General features: G+C 48.9%; 10 non-coding genes across 10 annotated transcripts; all 10 read left to right on the top strand.

Annotated features, from left to right (window-relative positions):
• Positions 1-7,288: 7,288 nt before the first annotated feature.
• Positions 7,289-7,371, top strand: trnas-aga (transfer RNA serine (anticodon AGA)). Its single transcript has one exon. It is a non-coding gene; the product is annotated as a tRNA-Ser (tRNA).
• Positions 7,372-7,594: 223 nt separating this feature from the next.
• Positions 7,595-7,666, top strand: trnah-gug (transfer RNA histidin (anticodon GUG)). Its single transcript has one exon. It is a non-coding gene; the product is annotated as a tRNA-His (tRNA).
• A 629-nt stretch (positions 7,667-8,295) lies between these two features.
• Positions 8,296-8,368, top strand: trnak-uuu (transfer RNA lysine (anticodon UUU)). Its single transcript has one exon. It is a non-coding gene; the product is annotated as a tRNA-Lys (tRNA).
• Positions 8,369-8,490: 122 nt separating this feature from the next.
• trnas-aga (transfer RNA serine (anticodon AGA)) lies at positions 8,491-8,572 on the top strand. The gene has a single exon. It is a non-coding gene; the product is annotated as a tRNA-Ser (tRNA).
• Positions 8,573-9,518: 946 nt separating this feature from the next.
• On the top strand, positions 9,519-9,591 carry trnak-uuu (transfer RNA lysine (anticodon UUU)). The gene has a single exon. It is a non-coding gene; the product is annotated as a tRNA-Lys (tRNA).
• Positions 9,592-10,019: 428 nt separating this feature from the next.
• trnah-gug (transfer RNA histidin (anticodon GUG)) lies at positions 10,020-10,091 on the top strand. Its single transcript has one exon. It is a non-coding gene; the product is annotated as a tRNA-His (tRNA).
• A 2,346-nt stretch (positions 10,092-12,437) lies between these two features.
• On the top strand, positions 12,438-12,519 carry trnas-aga (transfer RNA serine (anticodon AGA)). The gene has a single exon. It is a non-coding gene; the product is annotated as a tRNA-Ser (tRNA).
• Positions 12,520-12,742: 223 nt separating this feature from the next.
• On the top strand, positions 12,743-12,814 carry trnah-gug (transfer RNA histidin (anticodon GUG)). The gene has a single exon. It is a non-coding gene; the product is annotated as a tRNA-His (tRNA).
• A 4,656-nt stretch (positions 12,815-17,470) lies between these two features.
• trnak-uuu (transfer RNA lysine (anticodon UUU)) lies at positions 17,471-17,543 on the top strand. The gene has a single exon. It is a non-coding gene; the product is annotated as a tRNA-Lys (tRNA).
• A 122-nt stretch (positions 17,544-17,665) lies between these two features.
• Positions 17,666-17,747, top strand: trnas-aga (transfer RNA serine (anticodon AGA)). Its single transcript has one exon. It is a non-coding gene; the product is annotated as a tRNA-Ser (tRNA).
• The last annotated feature ends 1,539 nt before the right edge of the window (positions 17,748-19,286 follow it).

Below are 19,286 nucleotides of genomic sequence, written 5' to 3'. Positions count from 1 at the left end.
CCTCTACAGCTGTTTCCCATGGCTGGTTCTTCGTTGTGCTTGATTCTCCAAATCACTGTTTTGATGCAGAGTTTTGTGTGATTTAGAGGATAAGAGGATATAGAGAGTAAATACAAAATATTGTTTCCCTCAGTCAGGACAGCAGACAGGGACCGCAGCAGGTCCACAGCAGACAAGCACCGCAGCAGGTCCACAGCAGACAGGGACCGCAGCAGGTCCACAGCAGACAAGGACCGCAGCAGGTCCACAGCAGACAGGGACCGCAGCAGGTCCACAGCAGACAGGGACCGCAGCAGGTCCACAGCAGACAGGGAGCGGTGATAATACCATGACATGCTCCCTTTGTGCTCAGGAAGTGCTCTTTGACCAGTTTACTCAGCACCTGTCAGACTTCCATGTCCAGGAGCAGTGTGAGCACTGCGGCACAAAGGCCATGGGTGCTGTCAGGTTATCAGAGCACCTTGAGAAGTGTCATGTCTCAAAATCTCCCACAGACCTCCCAAACATTTCTCCTCTAACCCCTTCAGCCCGTCCCTCCACTACCCCAGCCCAAGAGATGACACCGACACCAATCGTCTCTCCCCGAGATGCTCCAGCTCCAGTCTGCCTCACAGCCCAAGAGACGACACCAACCATCTGTCTCCAAGTTGCTCCTGCTCCTAGCCCTTCCACACTATCTGAGATGGCACCAGCGACTCAGAGTGGCACACCACTTCTTCCTTCTCCTGCTTCTGCTCCTCCTCCAGCAGCACCAGGGCTCCCAGTCCCTCTGTGCTTTCCAGAGGTAAGGCGGGCCAGGTTTTTGCCAAAGCCGTTCCTCCGGGTCATCAAGCCAGGTGATCGGGAGTGGATTGCCCACATCCTCTATGACGCAAGTTGGCAGCTGAGACAGAATGTCAGGGAGAATTGGCACCACCCCCCAAGCCCAATCAGATCTGTGGCACCTCCAAACCCACATGATTACTTTCGACAGAGGATGTTCCTGGGCACCAATGCGTATGTGGGGCATCCCTCTGAAATGCACTCTGTGCAACCGAAAGATGCACCACTCTGGCATTTACACCAAGGTCAGAGAGGTCATTGATGTGGATAGCAAGTACTATTTAATAGGTGCAGCCAGTGCAAACAACCTGTCTGTCCTTGGAGTAGTGACATTTTAAAGCAACTTGACCCCTCTAAACCGCAACAAATTCCCTGCTGTGTTGACTACACATTTGGCACTGGACAGAAAATGTGTGACACTTTTGCGTCCTAGAACAGCAGGGAATAGCTCCAGTTACCTGCAGCAGGCCTTTCAAGAGGCACACAGTGAGGAGTGGGCTAGGAGATCCTGTGACTATTTCACAGATTGTGAAATTCACAAGAGATCCTGCCTGAAGCAGTCCCAGGCTGTTTATCCCCCACCACCACCACCCTTCTCTCCCTTGCCCCTGGCCCAGTGGTTCGAGACAGTGCATGCCAACGATGTTGTCGGTCACCTTGATGAACTCAAAGGTGTCATCACTTCAACGTTTGGCAGAATTCTGAAGCTCGATTCCACTAAGAAGGTAAATGTAAACCTATATAAGCTTGAGCTCATTTGTTCTTTTAGGGTTTGATAAGAATACATATGCTAATGATGTATATACTTTTGTTATAACAGGTTACCAAAAAACTTGCTGGGGGGATTGAGAACACGGCAACATGGATGTCCAATGTGGGGAACGAGTATGGTAAGGTCCTCAACTCGGTCCTCACAACCGGCGAGGGGGCTGGGCTGGATGACTTGTGATCGTTCAACGGTACAGGGATGCTGGTGAGCCACAGCCAGCTGCTATCTATGTGGATAGAGACTGTTGCAGTGACAGAGGTGGGTTTCCTGTAATTTGTGTTGATGTTTTTTTTGCCAAATTAAGGCAGTTGGTGACAATACAAACCAAAAAATGCTTTTACACAGGAGTGAGCCCAGTTCTCCATTGGTTTCGGCCATGGACGTCCACTGTGCGGTTGGATGTGTTCCACTTTATGAGGCGATTCACAAACGGTCTCACCACAGAACACCATCCACTGTACGGTACGTTGCTCCAAATTGTCGAGTTGCATTTTTGAATGGGATTACCAGGACATCTGTCATCTGAAAGAGGCGAAGCGGTCAGAGCTGAGGCAAAAGCATCAGGGCCACGAGCCAACAGATGCCCAGGTGTTGGCGAGCATCAGCTCTAAAGAGCTAGCCAAGCACTGCCGCAGGAAAACCCGTGGAGTGGAGGAGACTCGTGCCCTCATCAAAAGTCTTCTTGACTCCATGTGACACCTTGTGGACGGCACTGGGCTGCACCTTATAAACCATGAACGCATGTCTCAAGTGTGGGAGGTACAGCAAAAGCACCTTGCCTGCATTCAGGATCCACCAGGAGTGCAGCTTTACACAAACATTGGGTCAGGGCTGGAGAAAGGAGAGAAGACACTGGATGTGCTAAGATGCAGCAGAGGGTCCTCCTCTCTGGAAAGCTTTCATAAGCACCAGTTTGCTTTCATTCCAGGCATGTTAAAACCTCACACACATATGGTATATTTTGCTATTGAATGTTGACATAATATTGTTTTAATTTGTTGTAATCAGTGATCCTGTTTTTTGTCTCATCCGGGTGGAGATGCAATGCATTGCACACTCAGATGTACATGCTTGAGGGTGTGTCAAGGTGGAATTTAAACCGGTCAGCACAAGCACTTTCTATGACTGAGACATCCAGGACAAAGCTGTATAACATTCGTTTGATGTCCAATGTGAATACGCTCAGCAACAAAGTGTTGGGAAAACCTCTTCTTCCAGAGTTGATCCCCCCTGGGAAACCTAACGGTAAGAAAAGTCTGCTGTTGATGATGATCAGACCTATATTGTGACATGGTAGGCAAGTAAAAGAATAATTTTTCCCTTGGTGAATACTTATTGCAGGAGAGCGTATTGCTGTAGAATATCTTCTGGCACAGTCCAACAGAGGAGATCTTATGAGCCAGCAGATTGGTATTGGTGAGGTACATCCTGCCTGAGATCTTGGATGAAGTCCTCGAGGACGAATGTCCTGATGTGACCGTACCACAGGCTCATGACCTCACATTGCAGGTAATATTATATCAAGAGTATATCAGATATCAAAAAAATATTGGAAAACTAATAAACAGTTCATTTTTAATGTAGAAGAGACACAAAAAATGTAAAAGATTGTTTATTCTTTATTTATTCTTTATTCTGTGTATACTTTTATTAATCACCTCAGCAATTTGGAAGCAGTGGCCCTAGGCCCTAGGCCCTGGCCAGATCCCAGGTCCCCATTGGAGGAGAGTGATGCCTCTGCTGGGCCCATCTACTCCCCATTGGAGGAGAGTAATGCCTCTGCTGGGCCCATCTACTCCCCATTGGAGGAGAGTAATGCCTCTTCTGGGCCCGTCCTCACCCGATTTGATGAGAGAGATGCCTCCGCAAGTCCCGTCCTCACCCCATTTGAGGAGAGTGTGCTCGTCACTCCAGCTACGGTAAAGTGGATAATGTTTCACCATCAGAAATGTGGGCTTCTTTATATTTGCTCTTGTACCAGATGTTTAAAATTTTATGGTGTTTATTGGTTCAATTCTTGTAACAGGACACTAGGTGTGATGCCAGAGGGATTCCTGGATGGGAGGCAGTTGATGCCTTGGCAGGTTACCTGGTTGGGCTTAACCGAACTATAACAAAACTCTCCAATGCTGAAGTGGCAGAGATTTTGAGGTTATACTCACATCTAAGTGTCTTTGACCAGACCCCCACCAGATACACCCTCAAGAGCAAAAAAACAACGTTGCCAGGACCTTGGAGGGCTTCAAGAAAGTGCAGTGGCTCTGCTCCAGGCCAGCAAGCAGCTGAGAGGTATCCACATCTCATATAGCTATATTCTTTAGTATTTGTATCAATGTATTTATGTCAATATGTGAACATGCATATATAATGAGCACTATGTGATCTGGTCATCTATTTGCAGATTGTTCATGGTCCATGGTCAGGCTGCTCACAGACCAGACCAAAACAGAATTTCAGAGTGTGTTGCTCTCAAGCTGTACAAAGAGTACAAGGAAGCCAGAAATAGGCCAAAGGACAATAAAGGGAGGACATTTGCCATACCCCAGTCCATTGTCATGGCATACTCTCACATCAAGCAGCTAGTTGAGGACTGCAGAGAGATCATGGACAGGAGTGACCTGGTACTGGTAAACATTAACAACACCACTGTGTCCTCCTGGTGAGTTCATCTTTAATATCTTCATAAATTGATTGAATTGCATATTTGAACAAAATTTTTAACAATTAACACACTGAAAAATGTTCTGAAAAACTCTTGTGTGTGTTTTGTTTTCTGTCTCTGCAGGCTGCATGATCGCCAAAAGAGAACTGAACGGGGTTCTTTACTTCAGGGTGTGCAGCTTCCACAGCAGATTGCCGTGGCTAAAAAATCCCTCCTGGAGGTTTGTGACCTACCATCACAGCCAGTTCAGCATGGACACACTCTTTTGGAGTTCCAGGAGCCTGAGAACCGTGAGGGCGAGGCAAAAATCCGCCAGCGACACAGTTCCAGAACACCTGCTATTCCACACACAGGTGGGGGAGACGCAGCTATTGCCAAACACGATGCTGCTTCCTCTCAAAACAGGTGTATGGAGGGCTGGTCCTCTGCCTACAAGCCATCCCCAACACACTACCAGAGCTGGTCTTCTTACCAGGCACCCCTGGCACACTCTCATGTTTGGTCCTCCACCCACCCACAACCCTCAGCATCCACCCAGGGCTGGTCTGCAACCCACCCACCAACCTCAGCATCCACCCAGGGCTGGTCTACAACCCACCCACCACCCTCAGCATCCATCCAGGGCTGGCCTGCCACCCAACCACCACCCTCAGCATCCACCCAGGGCTGGTCCTCCAACCAGGGCTGGTCTGCAACCCACCCACCACCCTCAGCATCCACCCAGGGCTGGTCCTCCAACCAGGGCTGGTCTGCAACCCACCCACCACCCTCAGCATCCACCCAGGGCTGGTTCTCCAACCAGGGCTGGTCTGCAACCCACCCACCACCCTCAGCATCCACCCGGGGCTGGTCCTCCAACCAGGGCTGGTCTGCAACCCACCCACCACCCTCAGCATCCACCCAGGGCTGGTCTGCAACCCACCCACCAACCTCAGCATCCACCTAGGGCTGGTCTGCAACCCACCCACCACCCTCAGCATCCATCCAGGGCTGGCCTGCCACCCAACCACCACCCTCAGCATCCACCCAGGGCTGTTCATCCACCTCCTACTGTCCCGACCAACCTAGGTTCCCTCACCAAGCACTAGATCCCTTTAATCGCCAGCGTGAATGGCGATTACGCAAGGCAGCCCTTGAGAACCAGGAGCGACTGAGGAAAGGTGAGCCCCCAAAGATGAGAAAGGCAAAAGAGAGCTACCACTATGAGTGGTTCGGTTGCATATATATATAATAATAATCATATTGTGTGTAGCTGTCATTTGTATCAAAATGATTATCCATCAAATCTTCCTTATCCCAGAAAATGTTCTTTTTTTCTTTGCAAATCCCTGTACTTGTGACAATGACAACAATGATGACATAAATTATGTCAGTGAAAAAAAAAAAAAAAACAGAAACAGATTTTGTCCAAGTGGTCAACAAAAGCCTCGTTGCTGTTTGCCACTTGATCATACATATTATATAGCACAGATCTTTAAAGAGAGAGAGAGATCTGACCCTAAATACAGCTTCCATGTCACCCAGCAGATGTAACTATAGCTTGTATGTCTGATAGCACAGCTAACATGAACATACATGAATGGTAAAACAAAATCTATTTGTTTCCATGATAAACCAGCCTTATTGCATAAGTCATGTTTTCCAGCTTCTAGTCATTTATTGTGCATGCTACCTTATATTTTCCAGTTGTTACTTTACTTTAATAAAATTGAGATATGTCATGCATGGGATTGGTACCATAAGGTTTAACCAAAATCTAAATGTAGATATCAGCAATATTATTTTGCATTAAGTTAGCAAACACTTGCTGTTAACATTAATATTTGCAAGCCTCCAAGCTTGGTAGCAAATCTACGCATGATTCCATGGTAAACCAGAGATATTGCATTAGTTCTTTTCCAGATTCTTGTCATTTATTGTACATGCTACCTTATATTTTTTAGTTTTCAGCTCATCAACCTCGGTTTTGCATATTCTAAACTAGCTAGCTCTGGCTGCTACATTCCCAGAGTTAGCAAACGTTAGTCTGTTAACATGAATATTTGCAAGCCTCCTCCAAGCACAAACATCACATACCTGTTGCATTTCACCATCCACTTATTTAGCTGCTGTCGCATCCCTTGACATGCCATCTCCTTTAACCTCCTTCTTTTTCTATTTTTAGCCCCCGACCGCTTTTTTGCTTCATTCATCTTTTTCGAGTTTCAACGATAACGCACTCCTGTGCTGCTCCTCAGCGCTCACGCGCGCGCCCCCGCCCGCTCGCGATACCCTTCTATGTCAAAATAAATTGAATGATGGAATATTATGAGGGCACCGACGCCTACTCTAGCCTGTTAGTCCTCTAAAATTTATATAACTTTTTTTATATTTAACTTGTATAAATTTTATATAAATGTATATAACTTATAAAAAAAAAAAAATGTAACCATCGCTTTGGCGCCCTCATGATGCGGCGCCCCTATGCGCCGCATATAGCGCATACCCACTTTTTGCGCCACTGGCTACAAACAACTGCGCCTTTGACACAAGTTTACAATAACGATAGGAGCGCGGCAAGTCAACAGCATTGAAGCTTGTGAAGAGGCTTTCCAGACAAGTAGCAGTGAGTATTTGTTCTTTTTCCTAGCATTATTTTCCTTTAATTACTATTATCATCAGTCTACTAGGCTGCATTCCCACTAATTAGCAAATATATTTTGACATAGCAGACGTTTTGACGGCCATTCTGAATCTTCGAAGAAGGAAACGCAAAGCATTGGAGGACACTCTTTTTTCTGCGCCAATACGATTCATTTTGCTGTGCGTTCCCACGCAACACGCACGCTTCTCGAGCAAGAGCCCGGATAGCTCAGTCGGTAGAGCATCAGACTTTTAATCTGAGGGTCCAGAGTTCAAGTCCCTGTTCGGGTGAACAAGCCTCTTTTTGTGGAGCGGTACGTTTTGTTGTTGAGTTCTTGCTGATCTACACTGGCCTCGGGCAGCGACGCTGCAAGGCACCAATCCACAAACGACGTGCCCCTTTCAGCCAGCTTGTAGTTGTGGCCGAGTGGTTAAGGCGATGGACTAGAAATCCAATGGGGCTCCCCCTGCGCAGGTTCGAATCCTGCCGACTACGTTGACAGCATGATCCTGCTTTAGTGTGTAACCTTCTGGAGGCCTAGCTTAAACTTTATAAAAGGAAAAAAACAATCCTTTTCTTTCAGTGACTTCTTCTCCACAGTCACTGTTACAGGATTTCCCTTGAAAAGAGTTGTGTTGGTAAGAAACAGTTTTGTCTGCAAGCTAAAGATTACAACGCCCCTTTGTATTCAAGGACACGTCAGGTAGACTGGTAGCTCGCCGTGATCGTATAGTGGTTAGTACTCTGCGTTGTGGCCGCAGCAACCCCGGTTCGAATCCGGGTCACGGCAAGATTTTCTGGCTGCCATTGAAATTGAGCTCCATGTCGCCACCTGTCCTCACCCCGTCCTTCAGACTACTCTTTTTGTGCACGGCGCGTGCCCTTGATGTGCTCTGGATGTTCGAGTGAATTGAAACTGGGACCTTCTTTGAAAGCACGAGCTCTCAGGTTCGAACCCTTAGAGAAAAGACTGAAAACGAAATTTTCCTATTTATGTGGGAAGAATCTTGCTTCAGAGAGAATATGGTGCGTGTATATTTTCTAATCGCTAGGTGTCAGTACACTCGCTGGCTGTTACCTAGAGTGCCGCGGGCTTGCTATTTGACACAAGTTTACAATAACGATAAGAGCGCGGCAAGTCAACAGCATTGAAGCGTGTGAATAGGCTTTCCAGACAAGTAGCAGTGAGTTTTTGTTCTTTTTCCTAGCATTATTTTCCTTTAATTACTATTATCATCAGTCTAATAGGCTGCATTCCCACTAATTTGCAAAAATATTTTGATATAGCAGACGTTTTGACGGCCATTCTGAATCTTCGAAGAAGGAAACGCAATGCATTGGAGGACACTCTTTTTTCTGCGCCAATACGATTCATTTTGCTGTGCGTTCCGACGCAGCACGCACACTTCTCGAGCAAGAGCCCGGATAGCTCAGTTGGTAGAGCATCAGACTTTTAATCTGAGGGTCCAGGGTTCAAGTCCCTGTTCGGGCGAACGAGCGACTTTTTGTGGAGCGGTACGTTTTGTTGTTGAGTTCTTGCTGATCTACACTGGCCTCGGGCAGCGACGCTGCAAGGCACCAATCGACAAACGACGTGCCCCTTTCAGCCAGCTTGTAGTCGTGGCCGAGTGGTTAAGGCGATGGGCTAGAAATCCATTGGGGTCTCCCCGCGCAGGTTCGAATCCTACCGACTACGTTGACAGCATGCGCCTGCTTTAGTTTGTAACCTTCTGGAGGCCTAGCTTAAACTTTATAAAAGGAAAAACAGAATCCTTTTCTTTTCAGTGACTTCTTCTCCAGAGTCACTGTTACAGGATTACCCTTGAAAAGAGTTATGTTGGTAAGAAACAGTTTTGTCTGCAAGCTAAAGATGACAAGGCCCCTTTGTATTCAAGGACACGTCAGGTAGACTGGTAGTTCGCCGTGATCGTATAGTGGTTAGTACTCTGCGTTGTGGCTGCAGCAACCCCGGTTCAAATCCGGGTGCCGGCAAGATTTTCTGGGTGCCATTGAAATTGAGCTCCATGTCGCCACCTGTCCTCACCCCGTCCTTCAGACTACTCTTTTTGTGCACGGCGCGTGCCCTTGATGTGCTCTGGATGTTCGAGTGAATTGAAACTGGGACCTTCTTTGAAAGCTCGAGCTCTCAGGTTCGAACCCTTAGAGAAAAGACTGAAAACGAAATGCTCCTATTTATGTGGGAAGAATCTTGCTTCAGAGATAATATGGTGCGTGTATATTTTCTAATCGCTAGGTGTCAGTACACTCGCTGGCTGTTACCTAGAGTGCCGCGGGCTTGCTATTTGCTACGAACAACTGCGCCTTTGACACAAGTTTACAATAACGATAAGAGCGCGGCAAGTCAAAAGCATTGAAGCGTGTGAAGAGGCTTTCCAGACAAGTAGCAGTGAGTTTTTGTTCTTTTTCCTAGCATTATTTTCCTTTAATTACTATTATCATCAGTCTAATAGGCTGCATTCCCACTAATTTGCAAATATATTTTGACATAGCAGACGTTTTGACGGCCATTCTGAATCTTCGAAGAAGGAAACGCAATGCATTGGAGGACACTCTTTTTTCTGCGCCAATACGATTCATTTTGCTGTGCGTTCCCACGCAGCACGCACACTTCTCGAGCAAGAGCCCGGATAGCTCAGTCGGTAGAGCATCAGACTTTTAATCTGAGGGTCCAGGGTTCAAGTCCCTGTTCGGGCGAACGAGCGTCTTTTTGTGGAGCGGTACGTTTTGTTGTTGAGTTCTTGCTGATCTACACTGACCTCCGGCAGCGACGCTGCAAGGCACCAATCCACAAACGACATGCCCCTTTCAGCCAGCTTGTAGTCGTGGCCGAGTGGTTAAGGCGATGGACGAGAAATCCATTGGGGTCTCCCCGCGCAAGTTCGAATCCTACCGACTACGTTGACAGCATGCGCCTGCTTTAGTCTGTAACCTTCTGGAGGCCTAGCTTAAACTTTATAAAAGGAAAAACAGAATCCTTTTCTTTTCAGTGACTTCTTCTCCAGAGTCACTGTTACAGGATTACCCTTGAAAAGAGTTATGTTGGTAAGAAACAGTTTTGTCTGCAAGCTAAAGATGACAAGGCCCCTTTGTATTCAAGGACACGTCAGGTAGACTGGTAGCTCGCCGTGATTGTATAGTGGTTAGTACTCTGCGTTGTGGCCGCAGCAACCCCGGTTCGAATCCGGGTCACGGCAAGATTTTCTGGGTGCCATTGAAATTGAGCTCCATGTCACCACCTCTCCTCACCCCGTCCTTCAGACTTCTCTCTTTGTGCACGGTGCGTGCCCTTGATGTGCTCTGGATGTTCGAGTGAATTGAAACTGGGACCTTCTTTGAAAGCACGAGCTCCCAGGTTCGAACCCTTAGAGAAAAGATTGAAAAAAAAACGCTCCTATTTATTTCGGAAGAATCTTGCTTCAGAGAGAATATGGTGCGTGTATATTTTCTAATCACTAGGTGTCAGTACACTCGCTGGCTGTTACCTAGAGTGCTGCGGGCTTGCTATTTGCTACAAACAGGGGCGCAACTACCCAGTGTTAGAGGGGTATGCAGCAACAATTTTGGCGCCCCCCCAATACACACACACATATCATATATATAAATATATATATATATTAACAATGTTAACAAATAATAAAAAGTTACAGAATAAACAGTTACAAACATACACATATACACATACATACACACACACACACACATATATATATATATATATATATATATATATAATAATAATCATATTGTGTGTAGCTGTCATTTGTATCAAAATGATCATCCATCAAATCTTCCTTATCCCAGAAAATGTTCTTTTTTTCTTTGCAAATCCCTGTACTTGTGACAATGACAACAATGATGACATAAATTATGTCAGTGAACAAAAACAAAAAAAACAGAAACAGATTTTGTCCAAGTGGTCAACAAAAGCCTCGTTGCTGTTTGCCACTTGATCATACATATTATATAGCACAGATCTTTAAAGAGAGAGAGAGATCTGACCCTAAATACAGCTTCCATGTCACCCAGCAGATGTAACTATAGCTTGTATGTCTGATAGCACAGCTAACATGAACATACATGAATGGTAAAACAAAATCTATTTGTTTCCATGATAAACCAGCCTTATTGCATAAGTCATGTTTTCCAGCTTCTAGTCATTTATTGTGCATGCTACCTTATATTTTCCAGTTGTTATTTTACTTGAATAAAATTGAGATATGTCATGCATGGGATTGGTACCATAAGGTTTAACCAAAATCTAAATGTGGATATCAGCAATATTATTTTGCATTAAGTTAGCAAACACTTGCTGTTAACATTAATATATGCAAGCCTCCAAGCTTGGTAGCAAATCTACGCATGATTCCATGGTAAACCAGAGATATTGCATTAGTTGTTTTCCAGATTCTTGTCATTTATTGTACATGCTACCTTATATTTTTTAGTTTTCAGCTCATCAACCTCGGTTTTGCATATTCTAAACTAGCTAGCTCTGGCTGCTACATTCCCAGAGTTAGCAAACGTTAGTCTGTTAACATGAATATTTGCAAGCCTCCTCCAAGCACAAACATCACATACCTGTTGCATTTCACCATCCACTTATTTAGCTGCTGTCGCATCCCTTGACATGCCATCTCCTTTAACCTCCTTCTTTTTCTATTTTTAGCCCCCGACCGCTTTTTTGCTTCATTCATCTTTTTCGAGTTTCAACGATAACGCACTCCTGTGCTGCTCCTCAGCGCTCACGCGCGCGCCCCCGCCCGCTCGCGATACCCTTCTATGTCAAAATAAATTGAATGATGGAATATTATGAGGGCACCGACGCCTACTCTAGCCTGTTAGTCCCCTAAAATTTATATAACTTTTTTTATATTTAACTTGTATAAATTTTATATAAATGTATATAACTTATAAAAAATTTAAAAAAATTTAGCCATCGCTTTGGCGCCCTCATGATGCGGCGCCCCTATGCGCCGCATATAGCGCATACCCACTTTTTGCGCCACTGGCTACAAACAACTGCGCCTTTGACACAAGTTTACAATAACGATAGGAGCGCGGCAAGTCAACAGCATTGAAGCGTGTGAAGAGGCTTTCCAGACAAGTAGCAGTGAGTATTTGTTCTTTTTCCTAGCATTATTTTCCTTTAATTACTATTATCATCAGTCTACTAGGCTGCATTCCCACTAATTAGCAAATATATTTTGACATAGCAGACGTTTTGACGGCCATTCTGAATCTTCGAAGAAGGAAATGCAAAGCATTGGAGGACACTCTTTTTTCTGCGCCAATACGATTCATTTTGCTGTGCGTTCCCACGCAGCACGCACGCTTCTCGAGCAAGAGCCCGGGTAGCTCAGTCGGTAGAGCATCAGACTTTTAATCTGAGGGTCCACAGTTCAAGTCCCTGTTCGGGTGAACGAGCCTCTTTTAGTGGAGCGGTACGTTTTGTTGTTGAGTTCTTGCTGATCTACACTGGCCTCGGGCAGCGACGCTGCAAGGCACCAATCCACAAACGACGTGCCCCTTTCAGCCAGCTTGTAGTCGTGGCCGAGTGGTTAAGGCGATGGACTAGAAATCCATTGGGGTCTCCCCGCGCAGGTTCGAATCCTGCCGACTACGTTGACAGCATGAGCCTGCTTTAGTGTGTAACCTTCTGGAGGCCTAGCTTAAACTTTATAAAAGGAAAAAAAGAATCCTTTTCTTTCAGTGACTTCTTCTCCAGAGTCACTGTTACAGGATTACCCTTGAAAATAGTTATGTTGGTAAGAAACAGTTTTCTCTGCAAGCTAAAGATGACAAGGCCCCTTTGTATTCAGGGACACGTCGGGTAGACCTGTAGCTCGCCGTGATCGTATAGTGGTTAGTACTCTGCGTTGTGGCCGCAGCAACCCCGGTTCGAATCCGGGTCACGGCAAGATTTTCTGTGTGCCATTGAAATTGAGCTCCATGTCGCCACCTCTCCTCACCCCTTCCTTCAGACATGTCTTTTTGTGCACGGCGCGTGCCCTTGATGTGCTCTGGATGTTCGAGTGAATTGAAACTGGGACCTTCTTTGAAAGCACAAGCTCTCAGGTTCGAACCCTTAGAGAAAAGACTGAAAACGAAACGCTCCTATTTATTTCGGAAGAATCTTGCTTCAGAGAGAATATGGTGCGTGTATATGGTTGGAGATATTGCCTTTGTGTTCAAACCCTGTTCCTCAACGGCATCTGCTGAAGAAAGGGAGTGGACACACTCGTCGATGGCCCCAGAGTACAAGCATTAAAAAAAAGAGTTGGCAGGAAAACTGATAGTGCGCTATAGACATTGGAGATGCACCAGTTCTTGACACAAGAGAACAAGAATGAAAACAAAGAGTGGCAGGAGGGGATGAATCAAGTCCAGTGAAGCAGGCTTTGATCACAGCTGCAAAAATATGGAGCGCTTCACGTATTTGCATGTCATTCTTTCGCTCTGTGCCCAGCAATGTTCTCTGGATCCCGGCCAATCAGCAGCTCGGATTGTCGAGCGTTTGTTGAGCGTTTTCGGTTTTGGGCCAATCAGCAGCTCGTACCCCTACTTCACGTGTCGGCTGTTCCTCTGGACGCCCCTGCGTCTGTGGGGCGTCCGGCCGACATGCTGTAATAGGGCCCTCACCAAGTGTGGGCTCTACAGGACCATCCGGAGGGTCCTGGACATCGACGGCTGGTACTTGATGGCCACCGAGTACCTGGAGTGCCGTCGGTGTAAGAGGAAGGTAGCTGCCTGGTCGCAGGAGGTCGTGGGTCAGCTGGGAGAGGGGCATCGCGCCCTCTTCCCGGCAATCCTCACCTACAAGTAAGTAGCTGTCTGAACACTGTCACAGTATGTCTGTTTGTGGCGCCCTCTTCCCGGCAATCCTCACCTACAAGTAAGTAGCTGTCTGAACACTGTCACAGTGTGTCTGTGTGTGGCGCCCTCTTGCCGGCAATCCTCACCTACAAGTAAGTACCTGTCTGAACACTGTCACAGTGTGTCTGTGTGTGGCTCTTCTGTAACACATGATGTGCTCCTCTCTGTAGGCTTGCCTGCGACCGGCGGGTAATCATCCAGCTGCGTGAGCGTCCTCGGGGGAACAGCGCCACACAGCTGTACAAAAAACTCTGTGAGGCACACACAAAGGCCTGGATGCGGCGGTCCATACACTACCTCAGCGTCATGGAGCCCTTCACGTCGCGAGGTGTCGTGCGCATGTGCACCCCACCACCAAAACCGCCACCCGTGCCCCAGTACGCATGGCTGTTAATGGTGTACTGCCACGACATCCTCTCCCGCCTGGAGGACGTGAAGGCCCGGGTCACCTCCGTCTTTGGAACGGTTTTGAAGATGGATTCGACCAAGAAGGTAAATGTGGTGCTATGTATGTATAAATATATATGTATATAAATGTGGTGCGGAGTATCACGCTCTAGCTATGTGCGTGCAGCCTTACTGAGATGCTTTATTCTTTCAAACAGGTGACCCGGAAGCTCGCCGGTGCTGCTGCCCAGACCGCAGCGTGGGCAACGAATGTCGGCAACGAGCAAGGACAGGTGCTCATGTCCGTACTCACGGACGCCGAGTGTGCCGGCCTGTTGCCCATGGCTGCTGGGTTAATGCGGCAGTATTGGGACGCTGGGGTGGAGCCGCCTCAGCTCCTCTACGTCGACCGGGACTGTTGTTCGTCCCACGGGGGATCCAAGACAGCTGACATGTTCGGGAAGTGGGACAAGCTGGTGGTCCGGCTGGACATCTGGCACCTGATGCGGCGGTTCGCGTCAGGTGCGTTGTGGCAAAAACAATAATTAAACAAACAGCATCACAGTAAGAGACATCATGGTTCCATAACTTGATATAACATGCATTTTTCCATAACAGGTGTCACCACCGAGAGCCACCAGCTGTATAAACCCTTCCTACAGCAGCTGTCTTCGTGCATCTTCTTGTGGGACCCAGGGGACGCAGCCCGGTTGCTCAAGACGAAGAAGAGGATGCTTGAGGCGCAGGGGATGACCTTCTCGTCCGACGCCGGAGTGTGGAGGCACGTCAGCCGCAAGAATATGGCTCTCCATTGCCGTCGCTGCACGCGTGGAGCGGCGGAGACGGAGCGGCTGATCGGTGACCTCCTGGAAACCTTCGGCGGTGCCATGGACGAGGCACCATGGGGATTTCCCTGCTGGACCAAGACCGCATCCAGAAGATCTGGACGGAGCAGCGGCGCCACCTCCATTGCATCCAGGACCCGCCGGGCGTGGAGCTGTACACTGAGACCGGCAGGATGACCAAGGGGGGGATCAGCCTGCCGGTGTACCGTTGTGCACGAGGCTCCACGTCCCTGGAGTCGTTCCACCTGCATCTCAACCGCTTCATTCCAGGTATGTTTCACATGCTTCACTGTCATGTCAATCTTTCACTGTCATCGACTCGCTGTCATTCACATTGTGTGCACTGAATAAACTGCTAAACAGATCTGTGTTCCTCCTCAGGAGAAAGTGCCAATCCCTGGCACTTCCAGGCATTTCTCCTGGAGGGGTTGACGCGGTGGAACGCCGACAGGGCGGCGTCCGTGGCACAGGAGGGACGGCCGCTGCTCCGCTCCTACAATGGCCCCCTGCAGCACTCCCTTGACCAGCTCAGCCAAAGGGTGCTTGGCACGAATGTGGTCAAGGATTACACCAAGCCCAGGGAGTACACGGGTAAGAACACTCAAGCCACCGCGCTTACACCTGTCCACACTGAATGATATTTGTACCAGACTGACTGATGCGATTTGTGTTGTTGTACTTCAGGGGAACTCATCGGCATCGAGTACCTGTACTCCCAGACGGGCAGAGTGCTGCAGGACGTCAGCTTGGACCTTGACATTCCGGACGCGGGGGGGGGACGTTCCCCAACTCGTCGAGGATGACGAGCTCGCCGACGGCCCGCAGGAGGTGGAGGACCTCACCCTGCACGTGCCTGGCGAGTTCCCAGCTCCTCAGACGGACCCGCGGTCAGGGCGACCGGCTGACGCACCCGCGCCCGAGCCATCCAGTCCGACCGGTGCCCACGAGCCCGCACCCCACTCCCCCGGCCGGTCCTCGCCAGAGCCTCAGCAGGCTGCTGAGGTAAGCACGCCACCTCTTTGTGGTCTGCGACTGCAGTGCATCTCGCATCACCAAAAACTGCGCTCGCTCTGTTCCATCCAACTGACTTATTGTTTTCCATCTCTTCTTGTGTGTCTGCAGGACTACAGAGGACCGGATGACCAGCCGGGGTACCTGGCCGTGGTCCAGTTGGCCACGGCCTTGGTGGGGTTGCGTCATGACCCGGCCTTGTCCGAGGGGAGGGTAGACGAGCTTATCAGGCTCTACGAGGCCCTGTCACCGTACGACAGGGCCCGAGTAGTTTACCCTCCCCGCTACAGGGACAGGCCAGCTCAGGGGCGCTTCATGGCAGCCAAGCCAAGCCCTACCAGTATACCTGGTGTGGAAAGCTTGAGACGGTAAAGCTACGCTACCATCATACATTTCCCTGGTGTACAAACAAGCTGCTTTATGTAATGTTGCCCATTATCATGCTCATATCTGTCATTGTTTTTGTCCATTGTCCACAGCTGCCTGGTCGGAGAGACCTCTGGACCTGCCAGCAGTCCCAGCGCAAGCCGGCTGGTAGAGGCAGTATGCACCCAGCTCTGCCGCTTGATCCCCTCGGGCAGCCGTGCGCGCGGTGCCCGGAGGTCGCGGTGGGACAGCATACTGCTTCGGTACCAGCACATCCGGGACCTTGTGCTGGGCCACCAGAGGCTGATGGCTCGGGCGCCCATACAGCTCTTTGAGCTGAACGCCAGGACCCTCTCGCTATTGTATGTTTGATGCTTTTGATGTTATGGTAATGACATGCTTGAATGGCATGCTCTCAAAATTGAACATGTAACTAAAACACTACGTTGAAATCCGTTTTCAGGTTCACCAGGATGCAGCGGGAGAAGGAGAGGACTGTGCTAGCTTCAGGCGTTGCAGCAGAGGGACGACCACCAGCGGCAGCGGCAGCGGGTTCGGCGCCGTGCCCAGCAACAGCGGTGGATCGTTCTCCGGCAGCAGCAACAGGCCAGGCGAGGACGGCAGCGCCAAGGGCGGCGGGACCTCTGGCAGCAGCACCGGCTGTGGCAGCACCGGTGCCTGTTCTGCCAGCGCCAGTGCGCCCACTGGCGCCTTTACCGCATGCCCCCTCAGCTGTTGTCCTGGCCATACCACCGGCTGCTGCAGCTGCAACAGGACCTTTTCCGGCAACACAGCCTCTCTTTCTGGACCTGTCACTGCCCCAGCAGAGTGTGAGAGGCTTTCCAGACAAGTAGCAGTGAGTTTTTGTTCTTTTTCCTAGCATTATTTTCCTTTAATTACTATTATCATCAGTCTAATAGGCTGCATTCCCACTAATTTGCAAAAATATTTTGATATAGCAGACGTTTTGACGGCCATTCTGAATCTTCGAAGAAGGAAACGCAATGCATTGGAGGACACTCTTTTTTCTGCGCCAATACGATTCATTTTGCTGTGCGTTGCGACGCAGCACGCACACTTCTCGAGCAAGAGCCCGGATAGCTCAGTTGGTAGAGCATCAGACTTTTAATCTGAGGGTCCAGGGTTCAAGTCCCTGTTCGGGCGAACGAGCGACTTTTTGTGGAGCGGTACGTTTTGTTGTTGAGTTCTTGCTGATCTACACTGGCCTCGGGCAGCGACGCTGCAAGGCACCAATAGACAAACGACGTGCCCCTTTCAGCCAGCTTGTAGTCGTGGCCGAGTGGTTAAGGCGATGGGCTAGAAATCCATTGGGGTCTCCCCGCGCAGGTTCGAATCCTACCGACTACGTTGACAGCATGCGCCTGCTTTAGTTTGTAACCTTCTGGAGGCCTAGCTTAAACTTTATAAAAGGAAAAACAGAATCCTTTTCTTTTCAGTGACTTCTTCTCCAGAGTCACTGTTACAGGATTACCCCTGAGTTATGTTGGTAAGAAACAGTTTTGTCTGCAAGCTAAAGTTGACAAGGCCCCTTTGTATTCAGGGACACGTCGGGTAGACCGAAAGCTCGCCGTGATTGTATAGTGGTTAGTACTCTGCCTTGTGGCCGCAGCAACCCTGGTTCGAATCCGGGTCACGGCAAGATTTTCTGGGTGCCATTGAAATTGAGCTCCATGTCACCACCTCTCCTCACCCCTTCCTTCAGACTTGTCTTTTTGTGCACGGCGCGTGCCCTTGATGTGCTCTGGATGTTCGAGTGAATTGAAACTGGGACCTTCTTTGAAAGCACAAGCTCTCAGGTTCGAACCCTTAGAGAAAAGACTGAAAACGAAACGCTCCTATTTATTTCGGAAGAATCTTGCTTCAGAGAGAATATGGTGCGTGTATATGGTTGGAGATATTGCCTTTGTGTTCAAACCCTGTTCCTCAACGGCATCTGCTGAAGAAAGGGAGTGGACACACTCGTCGATGGCCCCAGAGTACAAGCATTAAAAAAAAGAGTTGGCAGGAAAACTGATAGTGCGCTATAGACATTGGAGATGCACCAGTTCGTGACACAAGAGAACAAGAATGAAAACAAAGAGTGGCAGGAGGGGATGAATCAAGTCCAGTGAAGCAGGCTTTGATCACAGCTGCAAAAATATGGAGCGCTTCACGTATTTGCATGTCATTCTTTCGCTCTGTGCCCAGCAATGTTCTCTGGATGCCGGCCAATCAGCAGCTCGGTTTGTCAAGCGTTTGTTGAGCGTTTTCGGTTTTGGGCCAATCAGCAGCTCGTACCCCTACTTCACGTGTCGGCTGTTCCTCTGGACGCCCCTGCGTCTGTGTCACCAAGTGTGGGCTCTACAGGACCATCCGGAGGGTCCTGGACATCGACGGCTGGTACTTGATGGCCACCGAGTACCTGGAGTGCCGTCGGTGTAAGAGGAAGGTAGCTGCCTGGTCGCAGGAGGTCGTGGGTCAGCTGGGAGAGGGGCATCGCGCCCTCTTCCCGGCAATCCTCACCTACAAGTAAGTAGCTGTCTGAACACTGTCACAGTGTGTCTGTGTGTGGCGTCCTCTTGCCGGCAATCCTCACCTACAAGTAAGTACCTGTCTGAACACTGTCACAGTGTGTCTGTGTGTGGCTCTTCTGTAACACATGATGTGCTCCTCTCTGTAAGCTTGCCTGCGACCGGCGGGTAATCATCCAGCTGCGTGAGCGTCCTCGGGGGAACAGCGCCACACAGCTGTACAAAAAACTCTGTGAGGCACACACAAAGGCCTGGATGCGGCGGTCCATACACTACCTCAGCGTCATGGAGCCCTTCACGACGCGAGGTGTCGTGCGCATGTGCACCCCACCACCAAAACCGCCAGCCGTGCCCCAGTACGCATGGCTGTTAATGG

This window comes from Siphateles boraxobius, unplaced genomic scaffold, assembly GCF_051911475.1.
Source record: "Siphateles boraxobius isolate OS27281-9 unplaced genomic scaffold, OSU_SipBor_1 23, whole genome shotgun sequence".
Lineage (NCBI taxonomy): Eukaryota > Metazoa > Chordata > Actinopteri > Cypriniformes > Leuciscidae > Siphateles > Siphateles boraxobius.
The sequence above is the reverse complement of the archived record's forward strand: the minus strand, read 5'-3'. Positions and strand labels throughout refer to the sequence as shown.